Source organism: Rhinatrema bivittatum, chromosome 14 (genome assembly GCF_901001135.1).
Source record: "Rhinatrema bivittatum chromosome 14, aRhiBiv1.1, whole genome shotgun sequence".
Lineage (NCBI taxonomy): Eukaryota > Metazoa > Chordata > Amphibia > Gymnophiona > Rhinatrematidae > Rhinatrema > Rhinatrema bivittatum.
The window spans coordinates 62,168,885-62,182,157 of NC_042628.1; the positions used below are offsets into that span (position 1 = coordinate 62,168,885).

Genomic DNA, 13,273 nt, shown 5'->3' on the forward strand with positions numbered 1-13,273 from the left:
CTTCCAACTACTGTTCTTCTTCTTCACCGGGCTTAAAAGCACAGACACGTCCGGCACCGCTTCCTTTTCATCGCCCGCGGACCCTGAGGGAGTGCAGGCCTGCGCGATCGGCGCGAGGAACCCACCGGGGTAAGGCCTAAAACTTGTACACTTACCCCAGCGGGTCCACTCTGCCGTCCACAAAGCTCCCTCCGGTGCGTGCCCGAAGCCGCTTCTTCCTCCTCGCAGCAGCGCTCCGCCCTCTTCAGTCGTGCCGACCAACCCGGGGAAAGCTCCCAGCAGCCACCTGGGATTCCCCCACCGGGCTTAAAAGCACAGACACGTCCGGCGCCGCTTCCTTTTCATCGCCTGCGGACCCTGAGGGAGTGCAGGCCTGCGCGATCGGCGTGAGGAACCCACCGGGGTAAGGCCTAAAACTTGCACACTTACCCCAGCGGGTCCACTCTGCCGTCCATGAGGCTCCCTCCGGTGCGTGCCCAAAGCCGCTTCTTCCTCCTCGCAGCAGCGCTGCACCCTCTTCAGTCATGCCGACCAACTCGGGGAAAGCTCCCAGCAGCCACCTGGGATTCCCCCACCGGGCTTAAAAACACAGACACGTCCGGCGCCGCACGCCGAGCGTCGCACGCCGAAGGAGCGTGACAAAGGGGCCCGTCCCTTTGTGCGCCCCTTCGTGCAGACCCGAAGGGCTTAACCAGGAAGCTCTCTACAAAGTCTCAATTGTTTAAGCCTTCCATTCTTTTTGCCTACTTGATTTCTTGCCATCTGCCTTATCAGATTGTCCAAACTTGCTCCAGACCCGCCCTCCCCCCCTCGTACTCACATCTGGCTCTCTGCACCTTTGGTTCCAAACCTAGGATCTCCTCAGCACACCCTCCCCCCTTGTAAGCCTACTCCATTATAAGCCCAGACCCTATTACAATCTGAAGCTTTCTTGTAGTGCTTTCTAGCAATCAAGGCCAAGTTAGACAGAGTATAGCGTTTCCCCTATTGTGCCCTGCCCCCGCAATCCTCCCACAATGACTACCTTTCCCATTTCCAAACTCAGATATAATTTCCACAGACACACAGCACACTTCCACACTCAATCACACCGGCAACACAACTCCCTCCTCCCTATTATGCTCACTCCTTTCACACAACTACTAGGCATCTCAACCATCGCTATGCTATTGATCAACTCACAATCACTAACCAAAAAAAAACCCTTATCCTGAATGATCTGCTCCTTGATGAAAAACCTGATATCTGTGCCATCAGAGACATGGTTGAAGGATACAGATTCTGTACTTATCAATCAACTACCCAACACTGAATATGACATCCATTCCATTCCAAGACCCAAAAAAAGAGGTGGGGAATTACTCCTAGCTGCAAAAAAATACCTCAAGCTTAAACAAATTCCAGTATTCCTCCCTTCCAAATACGAAGTTGGCCTATTCAAATCCCCCATCTTACAAATATGCCTTATATACACCCCTCCCGGCGTCTTAGATTCCGACATCTCACCTATCATTGAATGCATTGCAGCAAATATCACCAGAGACATACCTGCCATAGTCCTTGGAGACTTCAACCTCCATATTGACACACTCCCACTCTCTCACAGCTGTGAAGCCCTCCTCTCATCCCTTAATGCGATGGACCTCCATCAAATCATTACCAGCCCCACACACAAAGCCGGACACTCCCTCGACCTCATCTTCATGAACTCCCACCTCCTCCCACAACCCACTACATACACTCCTGTTCCCTGGTCAGACCACTTTCTTATTAAAACCTCCTGCACAATCAAGAACATCACCAGCCAACCTAATACAAAAACTACAATACAATACAGGAGAGCCTGTCCTAGAGATGACCTTATTGACACCCTCACGGACAACCTCAAAAACCTAGACCTCTCAGATCCCCATAAGGCCATAACCACATGGAACCATATTACTAACAACACAGCCAACAAACTGTGCCCTATAATAACTAAAGAGATCCAGCCATCCACGAAAACTAAGCAACCCTGGTACACCCCTGAACTAAAACTACAAAAACACAATCTCAGAACTCAAGAAAAAATATGGCGCAAAGACCCCTCTGCCAAGCAACTTGCCAAGTACAAATCCTTACTACATGACTATAGAACTAACACTCTCAAAGCCAAACGCGACTACTTCGCCGCCAAAATCCACGACTTTCAATTCAACCCGAGAGCTCTGTTCTCTCTTATCTCGAACCTCACCAAGACATCCCCATTGACACCACCATGCGAGGACACTAGCACCAAATGCAACCAACTCGCCCACTATTTCAACGACAAGATCGCCACTATCGCCTCCCGCTTTCCCCATTTGCCCTCACCGACCAAATTTACCCCAAAAGTCATTGACTTCAAAATGGACACATTCGAAATCACCTCCCCTTCTGAAATTTCTACTATACTCAAGAAAATGCGCCCCTCCACCCATCCTTTTGACTTGATCCCCTCCAAAATGCTCTTGACCATCCCTGACAGCATTTCCCAACCGCTAGCTGATATTATCAACACCTCCACCTCCACTGGGGATGTTCCTACACAGCTCAAATCATCCATAGTCAAACCCATTCTTAAGAAACCGAAACTTGACCCTTCCAACTTGTCCAACTACCGTCCCATCTCCAACCTCCCCTTCGTTGCTAAAATCCTTGAAAAAACTGTCAACACCCAACTCTCAAACTACTTAAATCAACACCAAATACTATATCCATCACAACACGGTTTTAGAAAGCGTTTCAGTACTGAAACTCTACTTCTCTCCCTCTCCGACCTTGTCATCAGAGGCTTTGACAAAGGTCACACATTCATCCTGGCTTTATTAGACATCTCAGCTGCCTTCGACATCATTAACCATTCTATTTTGCTCGACAGGCTAGCTGACATTGGCATCTCTGGGACTCCACTTCGCTGGTTCAAATCATACATAAGTGACAGACACTTCAAGGTAAAATTGAAAACCACGAATCCGAACCAATCAATATCACAAGGGGCGTACCCCAAGGCTCCGCCTTATCATCCACCCTCTTTAACATATACCTCCTCCCCCTTTGCCAGCTTCTCTCAAGGCTCAGTCTCCTACACTTTGTCTACGCAGACGACGTGCAGGTTCTTATACCCATTACTGACTCCATCTCCCATGCCCTAAAAAGATGGGATAGTGCCCTCTCATACATCAACTGTCTTCTCACTCAACTCAACCTGGCCCTCAATCCTAATAAAACTGAACTTATGATCATCTCACCCCAATCCATCATTTCTCCACCTACACCTTCAGCCAATTCACCTCTCTCTCTCCCTGTCCTCTCACAAACCGTAAGAGACCTGGGTGTCATCCTTGACCCCCAATTCAGCCTACAGAAATTTATATCTTCCACCATCAAAGACTGTTACTACAAACTACACACTCTCAAAAAACTTAAACCCATCCTGCATTTCAACGACTTTAGAACTGCACTACAAGCCCTAATATTATACAAAATAGACTACTCAAACGCTTTACTCCTAGGACTTCCCGAAAAACAGCCTTGCCCCCCTTCGACTGCTTCAAAATGCAGCTGCACGTGTATTAACAGGCTCCCGTAGAAAAGAACACATTACACCTGTTCTCAAACAACTTCACTGGCTCCCTATCACAGCCAGAATTCAATTTAAAACACTCACCCTTATTCATAAAACCGTCCACAATCCTGACATGCTCTAGTTCTCAGACAGTTTATACATCCGTTTCCCCACCAGACCTACCAGAACGCCCTACACAGCAAACATTCACACTCCTTCTCCCAAACTCTTCCACCTAACAACCACTAAACAACGTGCGCTATCCCTTGCTGGACCCTCTCTATGGAACTCGATGCCCACCTACCTACGCCTTGAGACCTGCTCCAAAAAATTCAGACAAAATCTCAAGACCTGGCTGTTTACACGAGCATACACATGAACCTCCTTTCATCTCTCTACTTTCTCCCACACCCCTCCCCTCCCGCCCCTCCACTCGCCCCCCCCCCCCCCTAGCATAAGACCGATTTCCCTCCCTCATTATCTCTCTCCCCTTAACATTTTATTGTAAATAATACACTTGTATATAATTATTTTTATTGCATTTATACAACCATTTTATAGCATTTATTTTTGTTGTACAGCATTACCTTTGTTCCCCCCCCCCCCCCTCTCCCCCTACCCCAGTTCTCTTATCAGTTCAATGTAAGCCCCGTTGGCTATTTTTGTTCCATGGAAACCGATGTGATGTATCTCCTAACGAATGTTGGTATACAAAAACTTTAAATAAATAAATAATAAATACTGTCTTCTGACTCTGGCTTTCTCCCAGGAGGCCTCTCCTATGTCCAAGCGGCTTGGGTCCTCACGAGCTCCTCTCGGGGGGACTGCAGGCTTCCAGTGGTGAAGTTCCAGTTGGCCTCCTGTTCAGTGCCACCTCCCGCTTCGACATCCACTGTGGCCTTCCCACGGTGAGTCTTCATCTGTCCCAGCCGGCTCAAGGGTCACGAATCCAACAGTTTTGCAAGGCCATGGACCCCGCAGATATGGCTGGCTTAAAAGGCCACTCCGGTATTGCTCAGCATCTGCAGCAACAGCAAATCTGCCTGGATGCCCTGATGAAGACCGTAGGGAGATTGGCCATCGGATTGATGGTTCACCTGAACAGGGTACATCCTGTGCCAGTTGCCGTGGCCGACCCTGACCCACGACGCCCACACAGTTGCCGGCACCCTCATGGTACTCAGGGGAAGCGAAATACTGCCGCGGATTCCTCAATCAGTGTTTCATCCAATTCAATTTGCTGTCTTCCTAGTTTTCTACGGATCAGATTAAGACCAGTTATATCATTTCTTTGTTGGACGGGAAACCCCTGGCCTGGGCTTCTCCGCTATGGGAGCATAGGATCCCCTTTTAAGGAATCTGGAACAGTTTGTCTCTGCCTTCCGACATATCTTCGATGAGCCCTCTTGCAGGCCCACTGCTGCCACCGAGTTACTTCAGCTATGTCAAGGGTAACCGGTCCCTTGCCGAGTATGTGGTGGAATTCCGTACCCTTGCAGGCCGAGCTAGACTGGGGGGATGACAGCCTCCATGGCATATTCTTGGAAGGTATCTCTTCAAGACTCCAAGATGAGCTAGCGGCAAGAGACCTCCCAGATGACTTGAACAGCCTGATTGACCTGGCTGGACGGGTGGACCTCTATATCCAACGCTGTTTTCGGGAAGGGAGGTCCGGTCGTAAACCCAGTAACTCTGGGCATACATTTCCCTGACTGGTACCCTCCTCCTCTGCTTCTCCCAGAAACCAAGACGTAGAGCCTATGCAGATAGATCGAGGTCCCATTTCGCAGGAAGAGAGGAGACGCTGCCGCGCTCAAGGTCTGTGCGTATACTGCGGTGGCAAGGGGCACTTCCTAGCCCGATGTGGTGAGCGGCCGGGAAACACCAGAACCTAGGGATCAATGGGGAGCTGACCCTAGGTAATACATGTTCTGCCTCCTCATGTACTGTACCGGTTACCCTCGTCTACCCTGGGGGGTACGTTTGATACACTGGCTTTGGTCGACTCTGGAGCCGGAGGGAATTTCATTCTCGCAGACCTCGTCCAGCAGTTGCAGATTGGGGTCCAATCCCGAATTCCTCCAATCCGGGTATCTTTTATTCATGGTACTCTCCTGCCGGGGAGCATTACTACCTGCACCAAGCCCTTGATCCTTCGTACCGGTCTCCTGCACATGGAAGAGATTTTCTTCCTTATACTGGAGAAATCCATGCACCCCATCATCTTGGGCTTACCCTGGCTACAGAAACATTCCCCAGTCATACAATGGGATACCCTTCAGATCGCAGCTTGAGGCCTGTCTTGTTTTGACTCCTGCCTGATGAATATTCCTCGTCCTAGTGTGCCTCAGTACCAAGTACCAAGACTTTGAAGAAGTCTTCTCTAAGGAGAAGGCTGAACTTCTCCTGGAACACGGCCCTTTGACTGTGCCATTAACCTGGTCCCAGGCACTACGCCTCCCAGGGGGCGGGTTTACCCCTTGTCACTTCCGGAAACTTGGGCCATGTCTTCATATATTCAAGAGAATTTGGACAGAGGTTTCATTCGGCCCTCTAACTCCCCTGCCGGGGCCAGGTTCTTATTTGTGGCCAAGAAGGATGGGTCACTCTGACCCTGCATCAATTACCGTGGCCTCAACGCCATCACACGATGGGACAGGTAAGAACATAAGAACATAAGAAAATGCCATACTGGGTCAGACCAAGGGTCCATCAAGCCCAGCATCCTGTTTCCAATAGTGGCCAATCCAGGCCATAAGAACCTGGCAAGTAGCCTTTGCCTCTGATTCCAGAGTTACTAGACCGGCTGCAAGGAGCGAAGGTCTTTACCAAGTTGGACCTACAGGGTGTCTACAATTTGGTATGGATACGAGCCGGCGACGAATGGAAGACCGCCTTCAATACTAGAGATGGGCAGTACGAATATTTAGTCATGCCCTTTGGCTTGTGCAATGCCCCTGCAGTCTTTCAAAACCTCATGAGTGAGGTCTTGAGGGATATGTTGCATGGCTCGGTTATAGTGTACCTCAACGACATGTTGATATACTCTAAGGATTTGCCCATGCACAGAGTACAAGTGCGGCAAGTACTACAGAAACTTCGGGACAATCGTCTCTTTGCCAAGTTAGAGAAGTGCCAGTTTGAGCAGGAATCCTTGCCATTCCTTGGATATATAGTTTCATCCACGGGCTTCTATATGGACCCTGATAAAGTGTCGGCCATCCGGGATTGGCCATAGCCAGTAGGGGTCAAGGTCCTACAATGCTTCCTGGGCTTTGCCAATTTCTATCGCCAGTTCATACCCCATTACTCCCGGATGGTAGCACCACTTAAGGCCCTTACTAGGAAGGCTGCGAAAAATTGGTCCCAGACGGCAATAGATGCTTTCCAGAATCTGAAGGAAGCCTTTCTCCTTGATGTCTGTCTCCACCATCTGAATCCGCAGCGTCAGTTCATCGTGGAGGTAGACGCATCTGATGTGGCAGTAGGGGCTCTCCTGAGCCACTTATCCACGAAAGGCAAATCCATACCATGTTCCTATTATTCCCGAAAATTCTCTCTGGTGGAGAGAAATTATAGTATCGGTGATAAGGAGCTCCTGGCCATCAAGCTCGCACTGGAGGAGTGGCGACAATGGCTGGAGGGGGCCCCAATACCCCGTGATTGTCTATATGGATCACAAGAACCTGGAATCCTTGTGCCGAGCCCAACGCCTTAATTCTTGACAAGCCCGATGGTCGCTCTTCTTTAGCCGGTTCAATTTCCTTCTCCGATATAGGCCAGCCTCCAAGAACATTAGAGCGGACCCCCTCTCACACCCGGCTGAAACAGAGGATAACCCGGAACTGCCTCGTTATATCCTCGATCCAGCCAAAGTCCTTCTTGCAACTTCGGAGGTGGTTCCTATGGGCAAGACAGTCGTACCCGTTCACCTGCGCAAGAAGGTATTGTCTTGGGCTCATGACTCCTTGACCGCAGGGCATTCGGGGGTCGCTCGGACTTTGGACCTGCTGACCGAATATAAACTGGTGCCTCAGATAAGGAGAGATGTTCGTCTCTACGTCAGCTCCTGCCCAACCTGTGCTCGACAAAAGACACTGACTGGTTCGCCCGTGGGGGCTCCTTCAACCATTACCTATCCCCCACCGAGCCTTGGACCCATTTGTCCACCAACTTCATCGTGACTTGCCACCTTCAGAAGGGAAAACAGTAAATATGGGTCATGATCGACAGTTTTCGAAGATGGCCCCCTCACTAAGTTACCAACACCACCTGAGCTCGCTAGCCTTTTCTCCAAGCACATCTTTCGCCTACACGGACTTCCTCTCCATATTGCCTCCAACTGGGGCTCACAGTTCACGGCTAAATAATTGGAGAGCACTCTGCAAAAAAGTTGGGGTCCAGTTGGACGTCACAAAACCGCCTTTCATCCCCAAGGCAATGGCCAAGCGGAGCGCACAAACTGGAGCCTTGAAAGCCTTCTCCAAGCCTTCGTGGGAGACATACAAGATGATTGGGTGGCTTTTTTTCTCCCGTGGCAGAATTCCCAGTGGGCAGAATTCTCCTACAACCCTTCCCAGGTTGTCTATGGTCGTGTCTCCATCCTCCTTTGCCTTGCATTGGCTGTTCCGTCCCCAGCTGTGCAACTCACAGCTCAACAGCTACGCAGCCTCTGGGGCTCTACCTGGGAGAAAACTTCAATGCACAGCAGTCACGGCAAAGAGGTATGCGGACCATCTGCGACGTCCAGCTCCAACGTTCCATCCCGGGGACAAGGTATGGTTATGTACCAAACACCTTTGTCTGTGGGTTCCTTCTATGCGCTTGGCTCCGAAGTACGCTTGGCCCGTTTCCAGTCACAGAACGAGTGGGTGCGGTCCCCTTCCCTCTACGCTCTGGGTTCATAACGTTTTTCACGTTTCATTGCTCAAGCCGTTGGTCTTGTCCGTCTTCCATAAAAAGATGCCAGAACCTGCCGCTCCTGCGCTCAGGAGGATAAGGTTTTACCAAGTAAAAGGACGTCTTGGATGTCCGGTTTCACCATCGCAGATGGGAGTACCTCCTTTCCTGGGGGGGTTACAGTCCTGAGGAGAATATGTGGGAACCATCCTCTAACATCCTGGACAAGGGTCTTCTCCATCAGTTCCACTTGGATCATTCTGCAAAGCCCAGGCCCCTGGGAAGAGGGCGTAGGAGAGGGGGTACTGTTAAGGTCCCAGGCCGTGCCCCGGTACCTCCACTCACCTCGGGCCGGCCCGGGTCACTGAAGCGCCACCCCTCTCGACTAGGCTCGATCCTGGCCTCTGCCACGGCGCTCCCTCTGTGAGCGAGACAACCGCCGATCCGACACACTTGGCCCCGCCCCCTAGGCGCATGCACGGGGGCTCGAGTTTTAAAGGGGCCAGTGCGGGAAGAAGCGAGACAGCCCTTGGATGACGTCAGATGCTGCAGGGGTATTTAAACCCTGCAGCAAGGCCTATACTTTGCCTTGCAACAAGGTTCACTCTCTGTTGAGAGCTACTAGTTGCTGCTTTCATCTTCTGGCTTCCGACCCCGGCTTCTGACTACTGGCTTCTGACCTTGGCTTCCGACTACTGGCTTCTGACTCCGGCTTTCTCCCAGGAGGCCTCTCCTAAGTCCAAGCGGCTTGGGTCCTCATGAGCTCCTCTCAAGTGGTGAAGTTCCAGTTGGCCTCCTGGCTTCAGCTCTACTCTTCTCGATCCTCTGGAACTCCTTTTCAGACACCGGCCCACAGGAGGACCGCACGTAAGTCCAAGCGGTCTAGGGTCCTCACGGGCTCCTCCTGGGGGGACCTCGGGCTTCCAGTGGTGAAGATCCATCTGGTCTCCTGTTCAGTGCCGCCTCCCGGCTTCGACATCCACTGTGGGCCTTCCCACGGTGAGTCTTCATCTGTCCCAGCCAGCTCAAGGGTCCATGAATCCAACAGACATAGCAGACGTTCTGTCATTAGTTTCAGACCAGCAACTCTGAAGCAATTAAATACTCCATGCTGATTGCACTTCTAGTATCAGAATATTTCTAGTATTTATATAGCCTCTGCCCCACTCTGAACCCAGGCACAGGGATTCACGGGGAGGCTCATGGACCAGGCCTGGTCCCATAACCTCCCAGATATTCTGGCTCAGAAAAGAACAGATCTTTCCAAGGGTTTCTTCTTACTAGGACTCCTCCACTCATCAGTTCAGCTGACACTTAACCGCCAAACAGGCTCCTAGATTTGTTATTTAAGAATAAAAGTTCATTTACTGAAATGGAAGATGGGCAATACAAAGTCCAAAAATATACTGGTACACTAGCGAATAATGCACCACACTGCAAACAAGTCCACAAATGGTACAAAAATCAAATTGTCTCTCTCAGCAACACCACTCTCTCTCACACAGGTATGCTCCCATAGGGACCCTTCCTCACTGCAGCTTCCTCCTCTCTTTCAACAGCTTCTATCACTTGGCTGACCTCCCATGTCAGACAGGAAATCCACATGACAAATACTCCTTTGAGTTGCTTCCTCTTCTCCAAAAAACACTCCTATTTTGGACCTGCCCTCTCTATAACCACTTCTCCAAGAATGTCTTCAGGAATGAGTGAGGTTTTCTCCTTCCCTTCTCCTCCTAAGACTTCTTCTGGTCTGTTTACACTTGTGTGCCAGGCTTTCACTTTTCCTAGACTTTGAGACTCTTCCATACCTGGGAACTCTCCAGATTTGGACGAGAGTCTGGAATTCTAAAGGAATTTCTGGGTCTCCGAGCCAACATCAGAAAACTCTGAGTGCTGCTGTAGAAGCAGATCTCAAGAAGAAAAAGTCACTGGGTGCACAGCTGGGAGGAGTTCTGTCAGGAGAGCACAGCCAGAAGGAGGAGTGGTGTAGATCCCATGCCAGATAGAAAAGACCAGTTGAGCCACTAATACAAGGAGGAGGAGTGTAGGCCCATGATGGAATGAAGATGGACTGTAATAACTTATGGGAAACACCTGTATCATTCACAATGAATAAAAATCACCCCTCTGGTGTACATACTTTTAAACTTCTGCTGTATAACATTTTTAAAAAAATATAATATCATCCTTATTTTGTGAAAGGGAAACTTGTAGCACTGAATCCAAAACCAGTCAGTACAATCACTGGTCTAAAAACCTCTCTTTTTATTTAAAATTTGAATCTAAAAGTCCATCTCTTTTTCTTTACATTTTAAATTTTATTGAAACTTCAACTTTTGTACAATTTTCATATAGCAGAAGCATGCCCAATGGGAATACATTTTCACAAAACTCTGTTATTTCTGCGTTCACTTATCTTAGAAGTCCCAATGCTGTTTGCAAATATGGGTTCCATGGAATGCTGAAGCTTGTCTGGAAAACACCAACATGGCCAATGTTTCACAGATATCGCTGCTTCAGGGCTTTCACAAAAATCTAATAAAAACAAAATGTTCAAATTATTCTCCAAATGTCAATGACTTCTTGTAGGTTAGTAATGTTAAAATTCACTTTTTCAGTCGGTCACGCCATCCGTACTTATATAATTAATTACCCGGGTTCTTAAACATGGATGCAACCTTACTTTTTAAAACTCACCAGATAATTCCTAAATGACCAATAAAAACCCACGACTACTTAGTGACACCAATGCTTCATACTGCCCTTTGGCATTTGAAACGCCATTAATACATTAATGGCTGATTTTAATTAAACTTCCGAAACAACTTGACCTGCATTATTAATCACTGTTGTCCTCTGCTTCTTCATTAATTTATCATACCAATCAGTTTCTTGTCATCTCTCTTTTATTATTAAATACAATTTTTAATAAATTATAATTGTTTTCTACCATTGATAATCAAATCCTATTTGAATCTTAAATTATTAGCTATCAAATCAAAGTATTCCAGTCGATTTTACTATTTAATCCTTGTGGTTCTTCAGCCTTCAATATGCAGATCCACTTCTGTTCTCTATGATATGATGCATGCTCTCTGTCACCCACTCTTACATTCTTCATCATATGATCTAAAGCAAACCATCTCAGATCCTTGATCTTATCTTGTTTTAATATGCAATGTTGAACAATAGGTGCCTTTTCCCTGACATTTCGCAAACAGTTCTTATGCTCACTCAATCACAACCGTAACGATCTTTTGGTTTTCCCTATACAGATTTTCTCATATGGACATTTAGTAACATAAACCACAAAAAGTAGACATTGCATTAGTAAAGTGTAGATCTGTCCACTCTGTAAGAGGAGCTGCTGCTGTTTGGGGTGAGGAAAATAAGGAGAGTGAGTGAGAGTGGAATGTGGGAGAGAGATATGAGAGTGCAGTGAGCATGGATATGCTGTGAAACGAGAGAAGCAGGTGAATGATCCGGTGTTTGTATGGGAGGAGTGAGAGTGAGCTGTTTTTGTGAAAAAGTATGAGCATGAACGCGTCTGTGTGTATGTATGTAAGGAAATCTGTGCACATGCTGCTGCACCTCTCCCTCCCCCCCCCCCCCCCCCGCTAATCTGTGACAATTCAGGGTGACAAGAATTAAAAGTTCCCAAGTATGCTCTTTTCTCCCTGAAAGGCATACCTATGCTGTCTCTAGGCCCCCAATCACCTTTCTGAGCCAGTAAGAGCTCTGTATCTCCTCTCTCCTAGAAACCTTCTGGCAGTCCTCTGTGGAGTGATAGGTACTGTAGACTCCAACTCCTGGAATCCTGGTGCTTATCTCTCCAGACATGGACTCTCAAAAACTTAATGCACCTCCTCACACTGACCTCACAAAACATGGAGGGTCTGTTGAGAACATTGACTAAATTACTGGTGCACCAGGTCTTTTGAAACCATGGTGGCCATTAAAGTTAAGGAAAAATCTGCTGGCAAGGGACAGAATTGAGATTCTCTTTATATATATATACATCTTGTAGCTACAACTGGAACACAGAACCTGTTTATTAAAGGGTGTTAATACATACGTTAAGTCATTGTTAACATTAATGCAAATTGTATTGAGTTAACATGAGAATATTTAAATGCGCTACATCACATGCAACTACATGCAAAGCAACTCAGAAATATTCACATGGACTACCACACGATTTGTGTTAACCCACATGCTAACACAAAATCTTAACTACATTCTGTGAGGTTTTATTTAATTATTATTTATTTTTATTTATTTAAAGATTTTCTAGACCAACATTCGTTGGGAACATCACATTGGTTTACATGGAACATGTACTGCAGCGAAAATGCTTTACAAGGAACAGTTAACATCGATACATAACATAGGGCAGGTTGCTTAGCTAATGGAAGGTGAACTATGTACATAAAATACTGACATAATGGGGGTTAAATAAAAGGGATGAGATATGTACTTAAAAAGGTATAGAGGTATCACAAAGATAAAAATTGCTTAAATGGAGATCAGACAATTAACCAATGGCAAGGATTACAGAACAGGTTTAATAGATTAAGCATTATATGAGGAGAGGAGGAAACAGACTGGGGGCAGTTAGTCATGGCATCGAGCTGAGCATAGATGGCAGGAAGGAAGAGAGATGAGGTAATTGCAGGGTGGAAGAGGGAGGGAGAATAAGATCAGGTGAAAGCTTGTTGAATAGCCAAGTTTTCAGTTTTTGTTTGAAATTTTTTGGGCAGAGCTCTTGTCGTAGGTCAGTGGGCATAG

At 47.7% G+C, this 13,273-nt stretch overlaps 1 protein-coding gene across 2 annotated transcripts in view; it reads left to right on the top strand.

Annotated features, from left to right (window-relative positions):
- The window catches only part of LOC115076171 (hyaluronan synthase 1-like), a 77,360-nt gene that overhangs the window by 56,234 nt on the left and 7,853 nt on the right, over positions 1-13,273 (top strand). The gene's annotated exons all lie outside the window — the stretch shown is intronic.